Source organism: Felis catus, chromosome D3 (assembly GCF_018350175.1).
Source record: "Felis catus isolate Fca126 chromosome D3, F.catus_Fca126_mat1.0, whole genome shotgun sequence".
In the NCBI taxonomy this organism is placed as follows: domain Eukaryota; kingdom Metazoa; phylum Chordata; class Mammalia; order Carnivora; family Felidae; genus Felis; species Felis catus.
The window spans coordinates 66,532,210-66,552,259 of NC_058379.1; the positions used below are offsets into that span (position 1 = coordinate 66,532,210).

Below are 20,050 nucleotides of genomic sequence, written 5' to 3' on the forward strand. Positions count from 1 at the left end.
GACACTCCGTGGAGACAAGAAGGGGGGCGGGGCGGGTCTCTGAGAATCAGAGCAGAAGTGATGGGGCCAAGGAGCTGCTGGTGAGGAGAAGACTGGGGTTCTGGCGCCTTAGACCAGTGTCATGCCCACTGTCCCCCGTTTCTGCCTCAGATCCTCTGCTGGAGGAAATGAGATGTGCCTCCAGGAACAGTAACTAGACACAGACTTCCCATGTTGAGAGCTGGGGGCATGTGGTTCCCCGGGCTCCTGGTGGTGGCCTGGCTGTGACAGAAGGTTCTGTCTTCCTGTCCACCAAGACTCAGCCCTCTGGGTTCTTGCTGGAAGCCTGGAATAGCAGGGCAGGAGGGGACTCAGAGATAGCCAGCTCATTACCCCCACCCCTCATTTTACAGGAAACAGAGCCCAGAGAGAGGAAAGGGCTTGGCCAAGGACCCTCAGCCAGGGTGAAGACCCAGACCCACCTCTCAGTCTCCATTCTTGCTCCTGACCTGGGAGGGCCGGAGCCACAAGCCTCTGTGCCCCCTCCCCCACTCCTCTTTCCTCTCCTCTGCCTTCTGCCCGCAGTTAGGAATTAGTCCGTTTCTTCCCATGGTGCAGTCACCTGTCTGGGGAAGGCCCAGGGAGGGGCAAGCACATTAGCAGAGGCACCGCAGGGAGGGGGGCAGGGGACAATCTCTTGGGGAAGCAGCTGTGATGGGGAGGGGGCATTGCAGCGTCAGGGGCTGGGGGCCGGGGCCTGGCCGCCAGCTCCGAGGCTCACCTGTGTGTGCCAAAGGGCAAGAGCGGGCACCGTCGGACTTGCCCGTTGGGGTCGGGGTGGAGATTCATCGACACAGGTTTGTAAACCGTGAGGGGCCATTCAGATTCGAGGGCTTCTGTCCATTTAGGCTGTAAAGATGAGGTTCCTCGGGCACAGGGCCCAGGAAGGGAAGAAGCATGGTAAGGATGCGTGGGCACCGAGATCTAACTGTGCTATTGGTAAGCTGGAGACACGAGAGAAGTTTTTACAAGAGTGTCCGTAGTTTTTTACAAGAGTGTCCGTAGTTGGTCAGAATGCTTGCAGGGTCTCTGCCTGACACTTCCGGGTTTTCACAGAACATTCCACTGTTCAGCCATCAGTAAGCTTCCGAGCTGCACACATTTCCGCAGTTCACATCTCCGAAACTGGAGGGCACCTGTGAAGTGCCCGTGCGTTCTAGTTTAATTGCCCTTAAAAAATCTTTTAGTGGTTGATAAAGGATGGTTCACTGTGCAATCTTAGAACTGATAAAACTCGGCAGCTTTTTTATGCTCCCCGTGCACAAAGCTTTGGGGGCCACAAATAAGTCTGTAAAACCCTCAGAGACAAACACATCAGTGCCAAGTTTGTGATTCATAATATCTAGGTTTCTTTTGCAATAGGGACTATCCTCCTTCATCTTGTTTTTAACATTTCACGAGAACCCAAGGACTCAGGACGATGAACACATGGGGGAGGGCCAGAAGTGGGCGAATCGGGAGACAAAATTCCTGGGACCCCTCTGATGGGGACCAGCTTTGTTACCATTTTGGGGGGGCCTTGGGCTCTTTGCTGGTCCAAAGGGAGGAGCATCCTCTTTCTGCCTTTCTCTTCAGGGGCTGGTGAGGACCCGCAGGGCATACTTGCTGTCTAAATAGCTTTGCAAAGGACAGACGTGCCCCAGAGCTAGGAAAAATGCGAACTTCCTTGACTTTCCCTCTTTCCCCAAACCAGCTGTCTAAGCCCCCTTCCTGTGCCTGTCAGAGAACCGCCAATCTCCTAGATGGTCAGATGACCCTTCTGGGGTGCTGACCCCTCCTTTTCCCATTCCTCCCCCAGTCACTGTCTCCCAGTGCCCTGTGATGTCCCTTTCCGAGCCTCTGCCATCCCTGAATTCAGTGCCTGCCTGGCTTTCTGGCAACTCCCTTCTCTCCACCCCTTGCGAACTCAGCTGCCCCCTCAGAACTGCCCTAAACCCAGCTGTGCACACGTGAGCCAAAGCCTTGCATGGCCCCACTATGCTTGCAGGGCCCCAGCACCGAGAGACCCAGTATGGCCCCAGCATGTGGGGGATCTGATGGGCATGGATGATGGTGATGATAAGGATGGTGATGTTGAAGATGATGAAGACGAGGATGATGAAGAGGCTCTGTGGCAGGAGGAGGCACGGCCATATGACGGGGCTGCCGGTTCAAGGCCATGGGGCCACTCGTTGGCAGAGTTCCCATGGCACTCAGCCCAAGGCCAGTATGAGGTTGACTCAGGACAGGTCCAAACTGCCACCATTCCTCCCTCATTCCCCCCTTGATTTATTCGTGAAATATTTATGAAGTCCCTACTCTGTGCCAGGAACTTGTGGAAACTGGAAAAGATATTGCCTTGTCTTCCTTCCTTCCTTCCTTCCTTCCTTCCTTCCTTCCTTCCTTCCTTCCTTCCTTCTTTCCATTCAGTCATTCACTCGTTCCCAAATGTTGATTGGGCGGCCAGCCCTGTTCCGGTTGTGTTCTAGGCACTGAGGATGCAGCGGTGAGTCAGAACCTTCCCCCCTGACTTCACGGAGCTTACGCTCTAGTGGGGGCTGGCAGACAGCAACTAAGTAAGCAGGTAAAAGCAGGTGGAAGGTGACAGGGGCTAGGTGGCAGAGAAAGCAGATGGAAGGTGGCAGGAGCTAGGCGGTGGAGTAGCTCGGGGCACGGGGACAGTGATGCTGGGCCTGGGGTGCTTTCTGTCCATGCTTGCTCGGGAAAAGCTCTGTGGTCAGTGCGGTGCTACCAGAGGCCTGACTTGAGGGTCGTGCGAGAGGGGCCCAGTGGCTCTGAGGGGTTCGATCTCACCTCCCTTGTGAGTGCGGCTGAGTATGGCTGCTTCCTGCCTCCCCAGTGGGCTGGAGCATCCTCCTTCCCAGGCGCTCTGAGCACTGCCTCGCTCAGTCTTCATACTAACTCTGCGAGGGGGGGTGGTTAGAGACCGTCATTATCCCTGGTTTACAGATGGGGAAGCTGAGGCACAGAGAGGTGGCCAGAGTGCACACAGCTTGTAGAGGCTGAGCCGGGCTTCAGATGCAGGCAGGGGACCCCAGAGTCTGAGTGGTCACCACTGTGCTACACCGCTCTTGAATGTCTCTGCCGTACCCCTGCATCCCGTGGGTTCTCTGAGCTCCGGAGCCAGACAGACAGCTGGCTTTCCCATCCTCGTCACTCAGGGCAGGAGTGCCGACTGGTTGGTGTAGCACCCAACACGGCATTCAGAATCTCTCAGTGCGTGGCTCCCTGTCCCCTCTTACATGTGAAGAAACTGAGGCCCAGAGAGGCAAAGTGACTTGCTTGGAGCCACCTTCTAATTAATGACCAAACAAGTTCAGAGAGTCTCCTCTCCGTCCTCCTCTTTGCCGGATTTCTTTCCGGGAGCTTCAGGGCTAGTGCAGGGCCATGGAAGGGGGAGTCTGGGAGGAGGCAGGAGCACAGTGGGTCCATCTGTCTTCTCAGGACCATCTCTGAGCACAAGGCAGGTGTGTGCGTGCATGTGTGCACGCGAGTGTGTGTGCCTGTATGCATGTGCACATGGAAGCCCACCAAAGTCCCACTAAGGACCCCCATGAATCAAGCCCAGACATAGGCCGTTGAAAACTGAGTGGTGCCCGGAGTCTCAAACACCCTTCCAGGGCCCTGCCTCCCCAGGCCCTTCTCGATGGTGGTATTGGCTGTTCCTTTCATGGTGCCACCTCTTGTCCCCTAGCTCACTGCCTCCAGTTGAGATCATGGTCAAATCTGGTGAGCATAGGTTTTATACTCAGGGGAAACTGAGACCCTAAAGACGGGGAGGCTTCCTCCAGAGCCAGATGGAGCCCTGGTTGGGAAGACAGAATTCTGTGCCTTTGAGCTGCGGCGCTGACTTCAGGTGGGGACAACTGGCTTTGTCCAGTTCTCATACATGTCAGTAGGGTTACCTGGGGAGCTTGCCAAAATCCCCGCAGCAGAGCTACCTTTCTGAGGGGGGAATCTGTATTTTTATGTATATGTGAATTATATTTTTTAAATTTTATGTATTTTAAATGTTTATTTATGTTTGAGAGTGAGAGAGCACAAGCAGGGGAGGGACAGAGAGAGAGAGGGAGACACAGAATCCAAAGCAGGCTCCAGGCTCTGAGTTGTCAGCACAGGGCTGGCAGCACAGAGCTGGAGGTGAGGCTCGAACCCACAAACCGTGAAATCATGACCTAAGCCAAAGTCAGACGCTTAACCAACTGAGCCACCCAGGTGCCCCATGTATATGTGAATTTCAAATGCAAATGAGTTGTTTTGTCAATAAAGACAAAAGTTCAAGGGACACCTGGGTGGCTCAGTTGGGCTCACGATCTGTTTCATGGGTTTGAGTCCTGCATTGGGCTCTGTGCTGGCAGCTTGGAGCTTGCTTGGGATTTTCTCTCTCTCTCTCTCTCTCTCTCTGCCCTTACCCCACTTGCACTGTCTCTGTCTCTCTCAAGATAAATAAATTAATTAAAAGAAAGAAACTTTAAAAAAAGAAGAAGAAAGTGCAAAAAATGTGAGTGAAATGTAAGTGAAAAATGTAAGCCAAAAAATGTAAGTGAAAAATGTGCAAAAAAATGTAAGCAGTATGGAAGACTTGTTGCTGAACAGCAGGTTTCTTTCCTGCCCCACAGACCTCTCCCCAGAGCTGACAATTGCTATTACTCATTCTTTTTTAAAAACATTTTTTAATGTTTATTTATTTTTGAGACAGAGAGAGACAGAGTGTGAGCAGGGGAGGGGCAGAGAGAGAGGGAGACACAGAATCCAAAGCAGGCTCCAGGCTCCGAGCTGTCAGCACAGAGCCTGACGCGGAGCTCGAACTCACGAACTGTGAGATCGTGACCCAAGCCAGAGTCAGAGGCTTAACCAACTGAGCCTCCCCTTTTTAAAACAATTTTTAATGTTTATTTTTATTTTTGAGAGAGAGAGACAAATGTGAGTGGGGGAGGGGCAGAGAGAGGGAGACTGAGAATCCAAAGCAGGCTCAGAGCCGTGAGCTGTCAGCACAGAGCCCAACATGGGGGCTCAAACTCATGAACCATGAGATCATGACCTGAACCAAATCAGACACTTACCCGACTGTGCCACCCAGGCGCCCCTGTTAATACTCATTCTTGATTAAGTAGCAAGTGCTGCACCTGACGTGGCACATCCTGTGTTGAACAGAACCCTTGGGTCCCTGCCCTCCTGGAGTGCATAGTCTAGTTGAGGTGACTGGGAGAAACAAATGGCCCACAAATGTTCACGTTATCGTGAGACCTGACAAGGGTCAGGAGGAACAGAACAGGGTGTCGGGAAGGAGAACAGCAGGGATGACCTCACTTTGGGAGGCTGAGCTGGAGGAGGTGGTGGTGCATGGGTGAGGGTTCCCTGGTTTCCTGTCCAGGATGCCAGGTGGTTTTCGTGGAACCCTCAGTTTCCACTCCCTCCTCCTCCTCCTCCTCCTCCTCCTCCTCCTCCTCCTCCTCCTCCTCCTCCTCCTTCTCCTCCTTCTCCTTCTTCTTTTAATTTTTTGGATGTTTATTTATTATTGAGAGACAGAGACAGAGCACGAGTTGGGGAGGGACAGAGAGAGATGGAGACAGAATCCGGAGCAGGCTTCCTGCTGTCAGCACGGAGCCAGACGTGGGGCTTGAACCCACAAACTGTGAGATCATGACCTGAGCCAAAGTTGGACGCTTAACTGCCTGAGCCACCCAGGTGCCCCAGTTTCCACTCACTTCTTACTCTAAGTCTAGGGTGCAGAGGGGAGCAAGATGCCTCCTGATGTTTCAGAGTCACCTTCCAGTTAGGGAGACAGGACAGAGGTTTTAATAAGGATTGTACTGGCTGCCTTAGGATTGGCCTAAGGCTGCCATAACAAATAAATGAGTGGCGTAAAACAATAGAGATTTACTTTGTCACAGTTCTGGAGGCTAGGGGTCTGAAAGTAAGATGTCGACAGGACCATGCTCCCTCTGAAGGCTCTAGGGAAGGATCCTTCTTCCTTCTATCTTCTGATGGTGGCCGCAGTCCTTGGCTTGTAGACATCCCCCCAATCTGTGCCTCTGTCATCATGTGGGCTTCTCCTTCTGTGTCTCTGTGCCCACACACGGTCTTCTTCTAAGCACACCCAGTTTCTGGATTAGGGCCCACTCTATTTCACTGTGACTTCATCTTAACTCGATCACTTCTGCAAAGACCCTATTTCCAAATAAGATCACACCCATAGGTACAGGGGGTTATGACGTCGATATGTCTTTTTGGCAGGACCCAATTTGACCCACAACGAGGATAAAACATGCAGGCCCCAGAGTGACCCAGATGGGTCAAGGAAGGGGGCCTGGGTCCCTGCAGGCTGGGGTGGGCAGTCCAGGGCAGGCCTCAGGAAGGGGAAGGTCTGGATGGTCTGGGAGGGTCCAGGTACATGGGGAGGAGGGTGGAGCATGAGCAAGTGAATGAATGAAAGATGGCAGAGTCAGGAAGGCACAGAGCACACACAGCCACAGGAAAGGGGCTCCAAGGACCTCTGCAGAGCTGCCTTCTAGAAGTGTGATCCAGTACAGTGAGGCCATGGCAGTTACGAAGCCTGCAGAGTATCCCACACGTCACTGTTCTCTCCTCCCCTGAAGGAGGCTCCAGGGGGCTCTGGGGTGTCCTCTGTGACCTTTTCCAGCTGCTAGCTCTGGCCCTCAGATACGGTGGCTGCAGACAGGGGAGAAGTCACTGTCACTTGGACTCCTGAGATGAGCCAGCACGTGTCCCCAGAGCCCAGAGCCTCTAGCCCTTGATGATAGGCTCCAAACCATCCCTTCCTTACCATATGCCCACACAACTAGCTCCTTTTCCCATCTTTTCCCTTCTCTCACTCTCGGGAGAAACGTGCAGGTGGGGTATGACACTGTATCCCCACTGCCTAGAGAAGGGTTTGCTCGGACGAGGCACATAAGAAATATTCTTTTGGGGGCGCCTGGGTGGCTCAGTTGGTTAAATGTCCAGCTTTGTCTCGGGTCATGATCTCACAGTTCATGAGTTCGAGCCCCGCGTCAGGCTCTGTGCTGACCGTTCGGAGCCCGGAGCCCGCTTCAGATTCTGTGTCTCCCTCTCTCTCTGCCTCTCTCTCTGCCTCTCTCTCTCTCTCTCTCTCTCTCTCTCTCAAAAATAAACATTAAAAAAAGAAGAAATATTCTTTTGACTTAAACAACGACCACAGAGACACGAGAGGCTCCTGACAGCGATGTCCTCAGACCTTGTCCCTGCAGAGACCGAGATCCCCCAGCCCTTCATGCAACCGCTGTGTCAGGAGGCTCACGTCCTGCCACTGCTGCTGGGCTGACGTGAAGCTTGGGTGAGGTGCCTCCCCGTCCTGGGACTCAGTTGCCCTCCCTGTAAAGTAGTAGGTGGTAGTAGCCCCTTCACGGGGCTTACGTGAGGAGATGTGCACAGCTGTCCAGGAGCTAGAGTTGTGCGCTTCGATTCGGCCCGACACCCTGGGCTCCTGCTCTGCACTCCAAGCCCTATGCCAGGCCCAGAGGCTTCGGGGTAGACAAGGCAGGCTGTGCCCTGCCCACAGAGGTTATGGGCTGTCTGCTGGGAAAACCGTATCTTGCGTAAAGGGTTTACAGAAATGAGGAACAGTATAAGGAGGAGGAGGAGGTGTAACCAGGATTTCAGCTGGTGCAGGGGTCAGGTAAAGCCCTCCCAAGCAAGTGATACATAAGAGGGGAGTGGACTAATGAGGAGGGGTCAGTCAGGCAAAGGGTGGGAGAAGAGTTCTCAGCAAAGGGAATAGCATCTGGGAGACTGCAGTTCATGGCTTGTCGTAGAAATAGAGAGCAGCCTGGTATGGTGGGAGTGTAGAGAGCAAAGGAGGTATAAGAACTGAGCCCAGGGCCCAGGTGGACCCCACGTGAAAGGCCATTGTATTAGTTAGTATTTGCTTGGGTTCAAAATCTAGGTTGTTTCTCTCACCTGGTTGGAAGTCTGGAGGTAGCAATCCAAGGCAGGGATGATGCTCCCCATGGTGTCAGAGAATCAGACTCTTTCTGCTAATTGCTCTGTCATTCGTGACTTCCATTCCCGAAGTCACTCATGGCCCAAAATGGCTGCTAAAGCTCCAGCCCTGGGGTTTTCATTCCAGCAAATACAGAGGAGGAAGAGGTGAGGATGCCTTCTCAAATTGAGGCATTTCCTAGAAATTACATGTACCATTTCCACGTAAAATCCTATTGGGCGGATTTTTCCCTCTGACGCGTAGATTGGGAGGAGGGATGATGTATTTGTGGCCAGCCATGGAGGAACAGAGGGCGAATTCTACAGAGAGTGGACTAAAACTAGTAGTCAGGCTCAACTAGAATGCAGTCCTGCTGCTTCCTTGGGCTAACCTGGGAACCCAGGGCTCCCAAGGAGAATGCAGTTGGAATTTCCCTCACCTCGTTCACAAACAGACCCGGAGACCCAGGCTCCTTGTGCCCTGTTCTCGAAGACATTTCCATGGCAAGTCCCTGCTTTCCAGCCTTGCCCTGCTCTCTTTTGAGGCCAAAGCACCAGACAAAGGACCCCAGAAGTAGGGAGTTATCGGAACTTCCCTGGGGGCCAGGAGGTGGGGTGCTATGGGAGAACCCTTCCCTGCCCCCAGGACTGCCTGTCACAGGCACGTGAGGTGGGTTGTGGAATTCTGTCTGGGGTTCTGCCAGAGGTCGGGCACTGAGGGGTCAGGCTGGTCCCAGGGCACTAGGCTGGGAGGGAGGTGAATGCCGTCCGGCCTGGGGGTGTCCAAGTTGCGCTTGGGGAACCATGAGGACTGCAGCCCTGCGGAAGAGGGAGGAACCCGTGGGCAGGGCTCACCATCACGGTGGGACACTCCCACTGGCTTTCACAGGGGGGCTTTCACGACATTGCATTTGAAGGAAGTCTCTGCAAATAGAAAAAGTTGGACTCCAGCCAGTCCCCCAATGAGCAGCTGATGGGAGATGGGCTGGGCAGGGCACAGTGACTTGCCAGAGACCCACGCTGCTGGCCGGCAAAGCTGGGGTGTGGGCACCCGTTCCCGATGCTCGCCATATTGCCTGCAGTCGAGTTGGATTAGGTACTAGCTTCTTGACCTTGAGCGGGGCTTCCCTCCGGCTCCAGCTGGGAAAACAAAAAGGTGAACTGAACACTCATCCTTGCTCTCTGAGGTGAAATTTTGTGATTGTTATTATTTTTTGATATATCTATGTTTAATTGAAGTGTAGTTGACAACAATGTTACTTTAGTTTCAGGTGTACAACAGAGTTCTAAAACGAAATTTTAGCCCAATCCCTGTAAACTCGCTCTTGTAAAAAACAGAAAAAATAGTATTTATAGATTATGATATGGAAATCATTATATATGCATGCATACATATGTGTGTGTGTATATATATACATACACATATGTATACACACACATATACATATATATACACACACACATAATAGATATACACATGTGTGTTTATTGATATTTGGTTGGGCATCATAGGCACATGACAGAATATCCAAAAGGCAGAGGGGGCACACAGTGAGAGCAGGGCTCCCTTCACTGTGTCCAGCCCCCCCGTGGCCCTCCAGAGATTCCTGTGGACTCTGTCAAGGACTGTCATGCTCATTCTGGTTGGCCTTCTTGACCCCTGTTAATGTTATGTTTCAGTGTTGTTACTAAGCATATATGGTTATGGAAGGAGAGGGGCAGCTGGCCGACTGTCCAGGAAGGGACCTGCCCCACTCAGGACAGGGCGTGGAGGCCCAGGTGTGAAGTCCTGCCCCCTACCCACTCGCGAGCTAGCCAACCCTGGGGGCCTCCAGCCCCTCCTCTGCTGGCTCCTGGGAGAACGACCCTCGGATGCTCCTTGGACCTTAGTCTACTGTACTAGCAAGCCAGGAGCCAGATCTCCAAGACGCCTTTCAGCTCAAATTTCCCTGAGTCTCTTATCTGCTTCATGCCCCATTTCCCCACTTAAAGGCATTTAGAAATAGGGCAGCATTGAAGATAATAGCTCACTTATGTCCCTGAAGGATTTCAAAGCATTTACAGAGTACAAGCAAAATGGAGCTCAAATTCGGCTGTGGCTGGCCTGCCAAAGTCACCACCTCCTGCCCCATCTCCACTCAAAGATGGGTGGTGTAGTGGGGTGGCCCCAGGCTCTGGGCTTGGGAACAGGTCCCAGGTGACAAGGGGCTGGAGGCAGTGGCTTCCCTTCTGAGGCCAGTCTTTTCTCCACCAGGCCATAAAGTGGGCCCCAGTAGGTCCATGGGATGGATCCTTGAAGACACCACATTTCCCTTCAAGGTTTATCAAGAAAGTTGGTTTCCACCCAAGATTCCTTAGACCTGGGTTTACTGTCTGAGAGCCAGCTGGGAGAGTCCCTGAGAGCACTTCTAAAAGGAATAACAGACTTCTGACAGGATGCCTGCCTTACAAGAGGGGAGTGTGTGTGTGTGTGTGTGTGTGTGTGTGTGTGTGTGTGTGTGGAGAGGTCCCACTGGCCCCAGGACTTAGGCCCACTCCTTAGCAATGCCTGCAATCCCATCGTGGGTATCCTCCTTGTGACTCATGTTCTATTCTTGAAAACTCTGAAGAGCATCATAGAAGCCACCCAAACAGATGGTGACACAGCTACACCCCACTCATCTGAACTAGTGAGAGCCTCAAAGCTCTGTTACTTACAGACTCCGGGCAACTCCACCTCGGCCAACAAAAGTTTGGGAACATGCTTTGGTGAACCAACAAGAGGAATCTCTGATAACCATACCGAGTTCAGCTGTGTTTGAAGTAGGTGTGTTCAAAGTGCTTGACGAGGTTTTCTTTCTGACGGTCCCCTTTGGACCCCTTTCTTTAAATGACAGAAGCACAGCACCCTAGTGCTGAAAGGTCTTCAGAGATGTGTTCACCCAGCCCTCCATTTTGCACAGGTGGAGGCTGTCTCAGAGGGGAAAATCAGAGGATGAAATACTGGCAAAGAGCCAGCCAGTGCCCAGGGCTCGTGTGTGGAGTTCACAGAGATCTTTCCACGTCTGCAGGAAGCGTGTAGAGTGAAGCCCAGGCTGGCCCCTCTTCTGCCCACGCGGAAGCTCATGAGGGCATGGGTTTTGCCCCATTTGATCACCACTGTATCCCCAGCGCCTGGCCCAGGACTGACACATAGGAAATGCTCGATAAATATTAGTTGAGCAAGTGAATGGGAATTGCAACACATTCTCAGCCAGCGGGGTCTGAATAAATGTGGCTTTGCCGTGCTGTCAGCCGAGAAAATCCCTCGGTCTTTGGGCTCCGAATATGGCTCTGGAGATGAGCGTGCTGAATTCTTCCACCTCCTTCAGCTGCAGAGGAGGCAGAGGCCGTCTTCCACCTGGCAGAACAGACCGCTCTCTTCCAGGTGTGAAGAAGACGGAGAGGAACACGCCGCAGTGCCCCCAGCCCATCAGCCCCGGTTTGCAAAGCTCACGGGAGCTACGCCGGCCTGGGAGTGGAGGCTGGCTCCGCTTCTCAGCCTGAGGCACACATAAGTCAGGATCCACCCCTTGGTGTCTGGGTCCCCGATTCACCCCTAGACCCCGCCCTACCCCGCCATGGGCCAGTTGATACATACTCTGAGTGCGGCCCCGTGGTGGGCCCAGGGGAGGGCACGTGGGGGAGAGCAGGTGGTCAAGCCACAGCCCAGCCCGTGGTAGTGGTGACAGGGGGGTTATGGGCAAGTGGAGGGCTCTCATTGCCATAGTGAGCTGGCCGTGTCTCCCCAGCCTGGCTGCATGCTCTCTGGGGACAGGGAACCTGCCCCTTGGTCTTGGGTTTCCTTGGACTTTCTGGGTAGAATTGAAAAGTTCACACAGAACAGTGAGGGCCACCAGTGAGTGCGTGACCTCTGGACTCACCTCTCAGAGGGCCTGCGGTCCAGTCTCTGCTCCCTGGAACCCCTTTCCCACAGAAAGAGATCTTCTGGGATCTTTTTGCACTCCCCACCCCCTATCCAGGCACTTCCTCCCCAACCAGACGTTTGCTTGGGTCAAAAGTCCTCAGGAGTTACCCCAAAGGTATCTTGGTGTGTTCTAACAAAGCATCAGGGTGCAAGCTCCGAGGACACAGAGCACACGCTCTAAAGTGACCGCGGAGTGCCTCACTCTGGAGCGCTCGAGGACCCTTGGTGATGCCTGCCTCATACACAGGTGAGGTGGGCACCTGGGCGTGTGATTTCAGGTCACCTTCCAACCCTCACTGCAAGAAGCCCTCCTCCGGCTGCTGCCCCATGCCTAGATTTTAGGACTGGTTCGCAGCTGAATTTTGTTTTCTTCCGAAGTGCCCAGAACAGAGGAGGCAGCGTGGAATCTCCTTCGGTGGTTTTACAAGGTTGCCCTGGGGCTCCCTCTGACACCTGTCCTTGAGTGCTGGTTGGGGTGGCCTTTGCTGAGGACCACACAGCCCTGGACTAGAAACCAGGAGGACCAGGTTCAGTGGATTCCTCCGAACTCCTCCTGTCTGGGCTGCGGGCTGGAGGCCCCGGGAAGCAGCTGACGGGTTGGCCAGGTTTCCTGGAACTTCAGGGTGGCTTAGGTGATGGAAAAGAACCCTGGCCCAGATTCGGGAGAGCTGGGCCCTCCTGGGCTCCCAGATATCTGTTTCTCTCTCTGTGGCAAGAGAAGGGCGAGTGAGTTGGGGGTCTCTGGGACTCCCCTTGCTTCTACCATTCTGAGTCTGGTTCTCCCAGATAGTCCTACTTTATCACCTTCCCTTGCTTCTCCTGCCATGTCCTCTCCAGGAAGCTTCCTGCCTTCTTGTTAGAGGACAGGAAGGGGAGTTGCTCTTTGTAACCAGACTTGGGTGGGAGGGGAGGGGCTTGGACAACAGGGGCCTAGATGATAGGTGGCCCAAACCCTGGCCTTGAGGCTCCCAGGTGGGCTCTTCAGAAACTCAAGTCCCTGGGGCATCTGGGTGGCTCAGTCGGTTAAGTGTCCAACTTTGTCTCAGGTCATGATTTTGCAGTTCATGGGTTCAAGCCCTGAGTCAGGCTCTGGGCTGACAGCTCAGAGCCCAGAACTTGCTTCAGATTCTGTGTCTCCCTCTCTCTCTGCCTCTCCCTCACTCACGCTCCATCTCTCTCTCTCTCTCTCTCTCACTCAAAAAATTGAGTAAACATTAAAAAATTAAAAGAAAAAAAAAAAAAAAGAAATGCAAGTCCCCTGTCTGCATTACCCACTCCATACCCCTGACTCAGGGCCACGTAAGGTCAAGGGTTCAGGGGTTCTGTTCTTGGAGTGTCGGTGTCTGTCTCCAGAAATTTCTAGAGGAGACTTTTCTATGTTAAGTAAACACATATAGTTATTTCTTCACAAAGATGCTGGCTCTTGATATCCAAGGTCCTGACATTGAAATCTGGCCAGGTACCTTCTTATCTTGTGACCTTGGACGTCTCACTTCACTTCTGGGCTTCCACATCCTCCTTCAGTAATGGGGAGCTCTAGCTTTTGGCTAGAATTTCCAGAAAGTGCAGGGTGTGAGCGAGGAATAGGAATGATTACAGGGCAGGTATACAGCAAGGTTGCCTCAAGGGATGTTACAGTCATTTGCAAAGGAAATGTCATACCTTGTGAGCCATACAATTTGGGGTCTTTAGTCCTCTGGAAGATTAGTGGGGGATGAGCTGGGAACAACTGACAGTGTTGTCTCCTCTCCTCCCCAAGCCCAGCCCAGCCCCAAATCTGTTCTTCTCGAATGTCCCCTCAGATGCTGTGAGTCATTTTATGATGGGCCCCTGAGAACTTGATGAGGGGTCATGGAGACTCGTTCCCAGCTTCCTCTATGCTCTTAGTAAATGAGAGTGCCCAGCAATGCCTTGGCTGCCAAGGCGGGGCAATCCCTTGGCAGGGATTCCAGGAGAACTTCTCGAAAGCACAGTGGTCAGTAAATGCAGGAGTCAGGACAGAGGAATAGTAGGATTTCTGAAAAAGTTCTAGACTGTGCCTTGAGATTATATAGGGAAATATAGCTGTGCCTTGAGATTTTTCTCTACACTTCGTAGTCCTGGAATTAGGTTGAATCCATTCATTCATTCATTCATTCATTCATTTACTCAGCACACACATGTGGACCATCCACTATATGTCAGGTGCTGTGCTAGAGGCTAGGGAAATGAGAACAAACAAAATAGTCCTGGAGAGTGAAATGCAAGTCTAGCAAAAAGCCTTCTGTGTCCTGCTGGAAAGAATGGATTTTCTGAAACTGGCTTAGGGCCCGGTCCTCCTGTTGGGCTTCTGGGATTCACACCAAAAGGAAACTCATCATATACTTAATTTCTAAGAAAAAGGAAATAAATCGCCAAGCAAAACAACACTGTGGGCCTTGTAAAGCAAACACAACAGGAAGACACTGGGGTCAGGGGGGTGAAAGACTCCTCCCAGGCTGCCCATCTGCTGGGAGATGTGGGATCTCTTCTTACAGATGCAGAGTTTTGGGGGTTTTCCAAGGACCTTTTGGGATTCAGCTTTGTATTCAACTGGTTCAACCCTCTCCAGATGTTGGATAGACCAGATGACCTCTGAGGTCTCCATGTGCTCTAAAATTCAACAGCTCAGGGATTTTCAGAATCTAAACTCATACTAGAAGATGTATTAACGTTCAGCATACGTGATGGGGAACAATTTGTCCATAGCAATGACCTGGAAAGTGAGTGGGATTTTGCTTGGAAGAAAAGTGGCTCTCTGTTCCATGCATTTGTGCCAAAGCCTTGTGCTGACCCTCTCTGAAGCAGGGTTGAATTGGTTCTTAAATGACAGACCGGTCTGTTGGACCTGTTGCCTGGTATCTTCCTAGTTAGGCAGTGTCTTCATGATGAAATCTGGCCTCAACCTGGGCCTTAAAACCCACATTGTCTAAAACTCCCAGAATGGAGTGAGTTGTGTTTGAATAAACTCTGGCAACATATGCTACCAAACTGGCCTTGGCTTTTCCCCCACAGGCAGCCTGTGACTCGTGCTTTAGTGGAGACCAGACCCCAGCTCCCCTGAGTTCTTGAATGTCAGAATCTCTTCAATGCTTTCAACAGTTCCGACTGCTGGGTTCTACTTCTTTGTATTCATGGCAGCTTCTCCGGGTTGGGAGCAGGTATCTATACATGTAACCACCTTCCTACACGGTTTTGATGGCTGAGCTAAGGTTGAGAACTGCTACTTGAGGTCAGTGAGTCTCCCAAGTGGGGCAGCACCCTCACCTGGGAGCTAGTTAAACATGCAGTGTCCTGGGCCCCTCCCCAGAGCTACTAAATGAGATCCTCCGTGGTAACTCTGGTGTGTCGGGCCTTGTCTGCTTCCCTGGGTCTCGTATGGGCTTTGGTAAGCCCTGGTGCTTGTATGAAGAAACCCTTCCTAGGTGAAGCTTGTTGGAAGTTCACTAAGCGGGTTCACCCCTAGAGATGGAGATTGGGTCTGGCTGATGTTCACCCTAGAGATTGGGTTGGGGTGTGGGGTCCTGAACAGAGAATAAAATATGTTGGTTAAATCGTTTGCTCTTCCCCCATCTTCTTCCTTTCCTGCCCCCAACCTCCTGCTTACATCACCACCCTAACCCCCCAGGGACATTGCATGGGAAGCCAGAACTCCAGAACAGCCCTAGTCATGGGATAGAGGAACAGGAGGAAGCCCGTGAATGGCCCTGGCTTCCTTGTGGGCCAAAGGGACCCGAGTCATCTTGGTCAAGATGTCATGGGCTTTGTCCCCGGCCTCACCAGCTGTCTAGGAGGAGGCAGCTGGGCCTTCCCCTGTGGTGATTAGCTCTGTAGTTCTGTTCTCTTCGGGACAACGCTATGGAGCTGGGTCTTTTCTGTTGCGCGGAGGGTCGTGGAGCGCTTACCGTGCACCAAGGTCTGGCTGTGAATAAAGATGCGGGTCAGCCTGCCCCGAGAGTCTGCATGGTGCTTGGGGGCAAACCCGCTCTGCCCTTCACTAGCTGTGGGACTCTGGGTAGGTCACTTAACCTCCTTGAACCTCAACGTCCTCATGTTTGTTGACTCATACCCGTTCAACCAATAGCGATTTATTGAGGGAGCTGGACTTGACCACGTCATTTCTGGGAAACTGGGTACAGTGTCCTGGCCAGACCATGTCAGGAGGCATCCCGGGGATGAGGCAGATTTCCTGTAGGGTGGGACAAAGGGACTGATGTCTACATAGGAGTGCTCCATGAAGGCAGTGTCGCTGGGCTGTGGGTTGGCTGCAGGTCCTTGAAGGTTGTTGCAGTGTCTGCTGTGTCTTAGCGATGCCAAGTTCACGGGCACTAGAGAATCCAGGTCCTGCATGGAGTCCTTTGGAGGGTGCTGCTGATCAGGGCGGAAGCAGAGTTTTCTAGAGAGAGAGGCTGGTTGAAGAACGAAGGGGCTCCGTTGTAGCGCCGCCCTTGTCGCGCATCCTTAGGCAGTGCACTTGGTTGCTTTCTGCGTGGGTGCTGGGAGCCATAAACCTGCCAACGTCCCTCCCAGAGGTCCTGTGAGGACTCAGTAAAAGAGTGCACAGGGCAGTCTGCGAACAGTGCTCTGCGGTGTCAGGGCATCATTGTCCCTTCCACCGCCTCTGTGTGGGGCACCTATGCTCACTCCCAGCTCACGGCACATTCCAGCTTGCTTCAGTCCTGGAAGCGAGGGCCACGTTTCCGTGGCAACAGTCAGGAGCGGGTCTTGGGGGCTGGCTGGCCTGAGGGATCAGGGGTTCTCCTGTCAGGGAACGGTGGAGGAGAGGCTGGGCTCCCCAGCCACGCCCGCTCTTGCTCTGGCCCCAGGAACGAAAGGGTCTGTTGCCTCTGGCCAGGCTGCTTTATCCACGTGTCCCATCCTGTACATTTGCGAAGGACAAAATCCGTGTTTCCTTTATTCTAACCACACTGCAGTGCTGTTATGTAAGGGCTGCGTGGCGTCCAGGAGGCCTCCTGGGGGCACAGGGAAAATAAGATCCCTCACCTCTGCAGCCCGCACTCTCTCTTCTCGCCCCGCAGCCTTTCGGGGGCACCGCCAACCCTGCTTTGGAACCAGAAGCACATGTGTGCATGCATGCGTGTGTGTGCATGCGTGTGGGCGTGTGTGGAGGTTGTGAAATGGGTGGGCTTACAGCTCCGAAGGTAGCAAGTGCACAGTGGGCTCTCCCATCTTCTTGTTACTCAGGCCAAGCCTCCTGCGAGGGTACATTCTCTTCCAGGACCTCCAGGGCCGTGAACTTGATGCCGTGGCTCATGGGGTAGCCTGGCTAATGCTCAGCCTGGGGGAATGGGGATGCCAGTCAAAGGCTACGGATAGTAATGGTGCACATTTCCACAGAGCTGCGGGCAGGCTTTCTAGGGTTGCGTTTGTCTTTCTTCCTGCCAATCACCTGTGAAAGTGGCTGGCCCGTCCAGAAAGACAAGAAAGTGAGGCCCAGCGGTGCTGAGGGTCTGAGTTGGGTGGCCCAGGGAGGGGTGGACTCTATCCAGGCCGCCTGACTCCCCGGCAGCCCATAGTGTCTCGGCTGGGATGACTGGCCTAATTGGACGCATCCCAGAGAACGTGTCAATGTGGTGGTGCCTCTTGCCATTGATGACCCAATTCAAAGTGATTCAGGACAAGAGAGAGCCCAGTGCCAGGGACACAGGGGGCTTAATAAACCCCTGCTGCCACTGCTCCCCAGTAGAAGCTCCACGGGCCCCAGGACAGCTTGCCCGTATCCGCTAGAGCAGACACATTTGAACGGCCCCGTGTGGTTCTTCCCAGGACAGGATGCTTCCCAGGATCCAAGCGGGAGGAAGGAGTCGTTATCTGCATCGTGAGCGCAGGGAAGCTGGGCTCCAGGTGGCTCCGTGCCTTGACCCAGCCCTGTGCTGCCCGCTTTCCCCCAGCAGATGGGCATCTGCTCCCGCAAAGAGGGTGTGTGGTGCCCGTGCCGCGGTTCCCGTGGCAAACTCAGGCCCCTCGTGCTTCTAATTACCCCTGATGTTCCTTTTTTCCCTGGGTGTGAGCGAGGCCAGGCTGGGGCGTTCTCGTCATCCTGGTCCCCTCCCTGACAAGTGTCGCGGCTGGAGCCCTTCCCACAAACAGACCAACTGGGGCCCAGGCACTTGTGCACCGGCCAGGTAGCTTGTGTTTTCTTTTAAAATTGCTGTGTTAGGGGTGCCGGACTGGGTCAGTCTGTAGGGCGTGCAACTCTTGATCTCGAGGTCCTGAGTTCAAGCCCCACATTGGGCTTACTAAAAAAAAAAAAAAAAAAAAAAAAAATTGTTTTTTTTTAATTGGTTATTTTTTATGATGGCCAAATAAACATACCATAAAATTTTAACCATTTGAAGTGCACAGTGGCATGAAGTACATTCACGTTGTTGTGCAAACATCACTACCATCCGTCTCCAGAGCATTTCCATCTTCCCCAATTGACACTGTTCCCGAAAGACACTGACACCCCATTCCACCTCCCTTCAGCCTCTGGCAAGCTCCATTTCACTTTCTGTCTCTATGGGTTTGACTACTCTCGGAACCTCACGTAAGTGGAAAAATACAGTATTTGTCCTTTTGTGACCGGCTCATTTCACCCACAACGAGGTCTTCCAGGTTCGTCCGTGTTTTACCATGTGGCAGAATTTCCTTCCTCAGCCAGGTGCACAGGGACTTTCAGACCCCACGGCAGGCAGGCGGGCAAGGGGGGGGGGCTGACAGTTGGGGACGGGAGCAGCACACCGCCTGGATCCACTTTGGGCGTCCCGTAAATCCCTGCCTCCGTCACACTGCTGTGGATCGATCACCCCTCCCGTGCCGGGGAAAGTGCACCGGAGACCCTGCCCTCCGTGAGACTGTGAGTCTAGGCAAGTCACTTCACCTCCTTTTGCTTCCCTTTCCTTCTCTGTAAATTGGGATGACGACGTCTGCCAGGGCTGTCCAGGGGTGAGGTGAGATAGAGCCTGTCGAGTGCTTGGGCCGGGCCGGCACGGTCAGGGCCACCAGGCGCTGGCCACTCCGAGTGGCACCCTCGCCTGTGGCCGGGGGCCAACGGACACCTCTCTGTACCTGCTGTGTGCTCCGAGCTTCCTGTCTGCAGCCCTGGCTTTTAGGCAGCAAAGCTGTCACCTGTCCTGACTAACATCAGGGCGCGACAGGGAGGGACCTGACACTGATTGGCTGCCTTCTCTGTGCCAGGAATCTCTGCGAGGTAAGGGTCAGTATGCCCGCTTTGAAGACAAGGAAACTGAGGTGCAGGGTGGTGAAGGAGCATGACGAGGACAATATGGTCAGGACACGGCAGAGGACACAGTGTGGCCCTGGCCCGTCCAGCATTCCCTTTTGTTCCCGTCAGGGGAGGGCAGAGGCGTAGAGGAAACAGAAGGTGCAGCTCTGTGGGGCGATCATTTTGTCAGGGGTCTTTTGAAGCCTCCTGGATGGGACCCCAGACCCCACCGGTGCACCGGAGTATTAGGCCAGCCTTTGTGGGATGTTGCAAAGTCATGGGCCAGGGACTTCGAAAAGAATTTCCTTCGGGGCCTCAATTCAGTTCATTTGAAGTTAATTCAGCAAACACTGGGTGAGAATGTTTTATGTGCAGGGGATGGCAGAGGCTCAAAGACGCAACACCCAGCCCCTGCCCCAGGACGCGCCCTGGCCCCTGGGAGGAGGCGGCCGCACTGGGAGCACTGGGAGAGAGGTTTAGGTATGGGGACCCCGCCTGAGCTCCAAGTTAGCACGCAGCACAGTGGGGTGTCTTCAGCTGTGAACATACGTATAGGAAAGGACTTAGGAAGCTGTAAATTGTATCACCTTTTGTTATATCTTTAGTAAATGGCCTTTAACGAAAAGAATAATGTTTCATAAGGCCGAGGTTGCGTATTTGAGACATGATGTCGTTCCTCCCTCTTTCTGCCCCTTCCTCCCTCCTTTCTTTTTTCTTCCCCTCCCTCCCGACTCTTCAACAGGTATTCGTTGGAACCTGCTACATGCTAAACACACCGGCTTATTCTAGCTATGGGAGCTATGGTGAGGGGAGGGAGGCAGACACAGAAAAGGCAATAGCGAACCTAAAACTGCTCTGGA

At 53.2% G+C, this 20,050-nt stretch overlaps 1 protein-coding gene across 1 annotated transcript in view; it reads left to right on the plus strand.

The window, feature by feature from the left end:
- Positions 1-20,050, plus strand: part of RNF165 (ring finger protein 165) — a 112,310-nt gene that overhangs the window by 18,758 nt on the left and 73,502 nt on the right. The window lies entirely within an intron of this gene.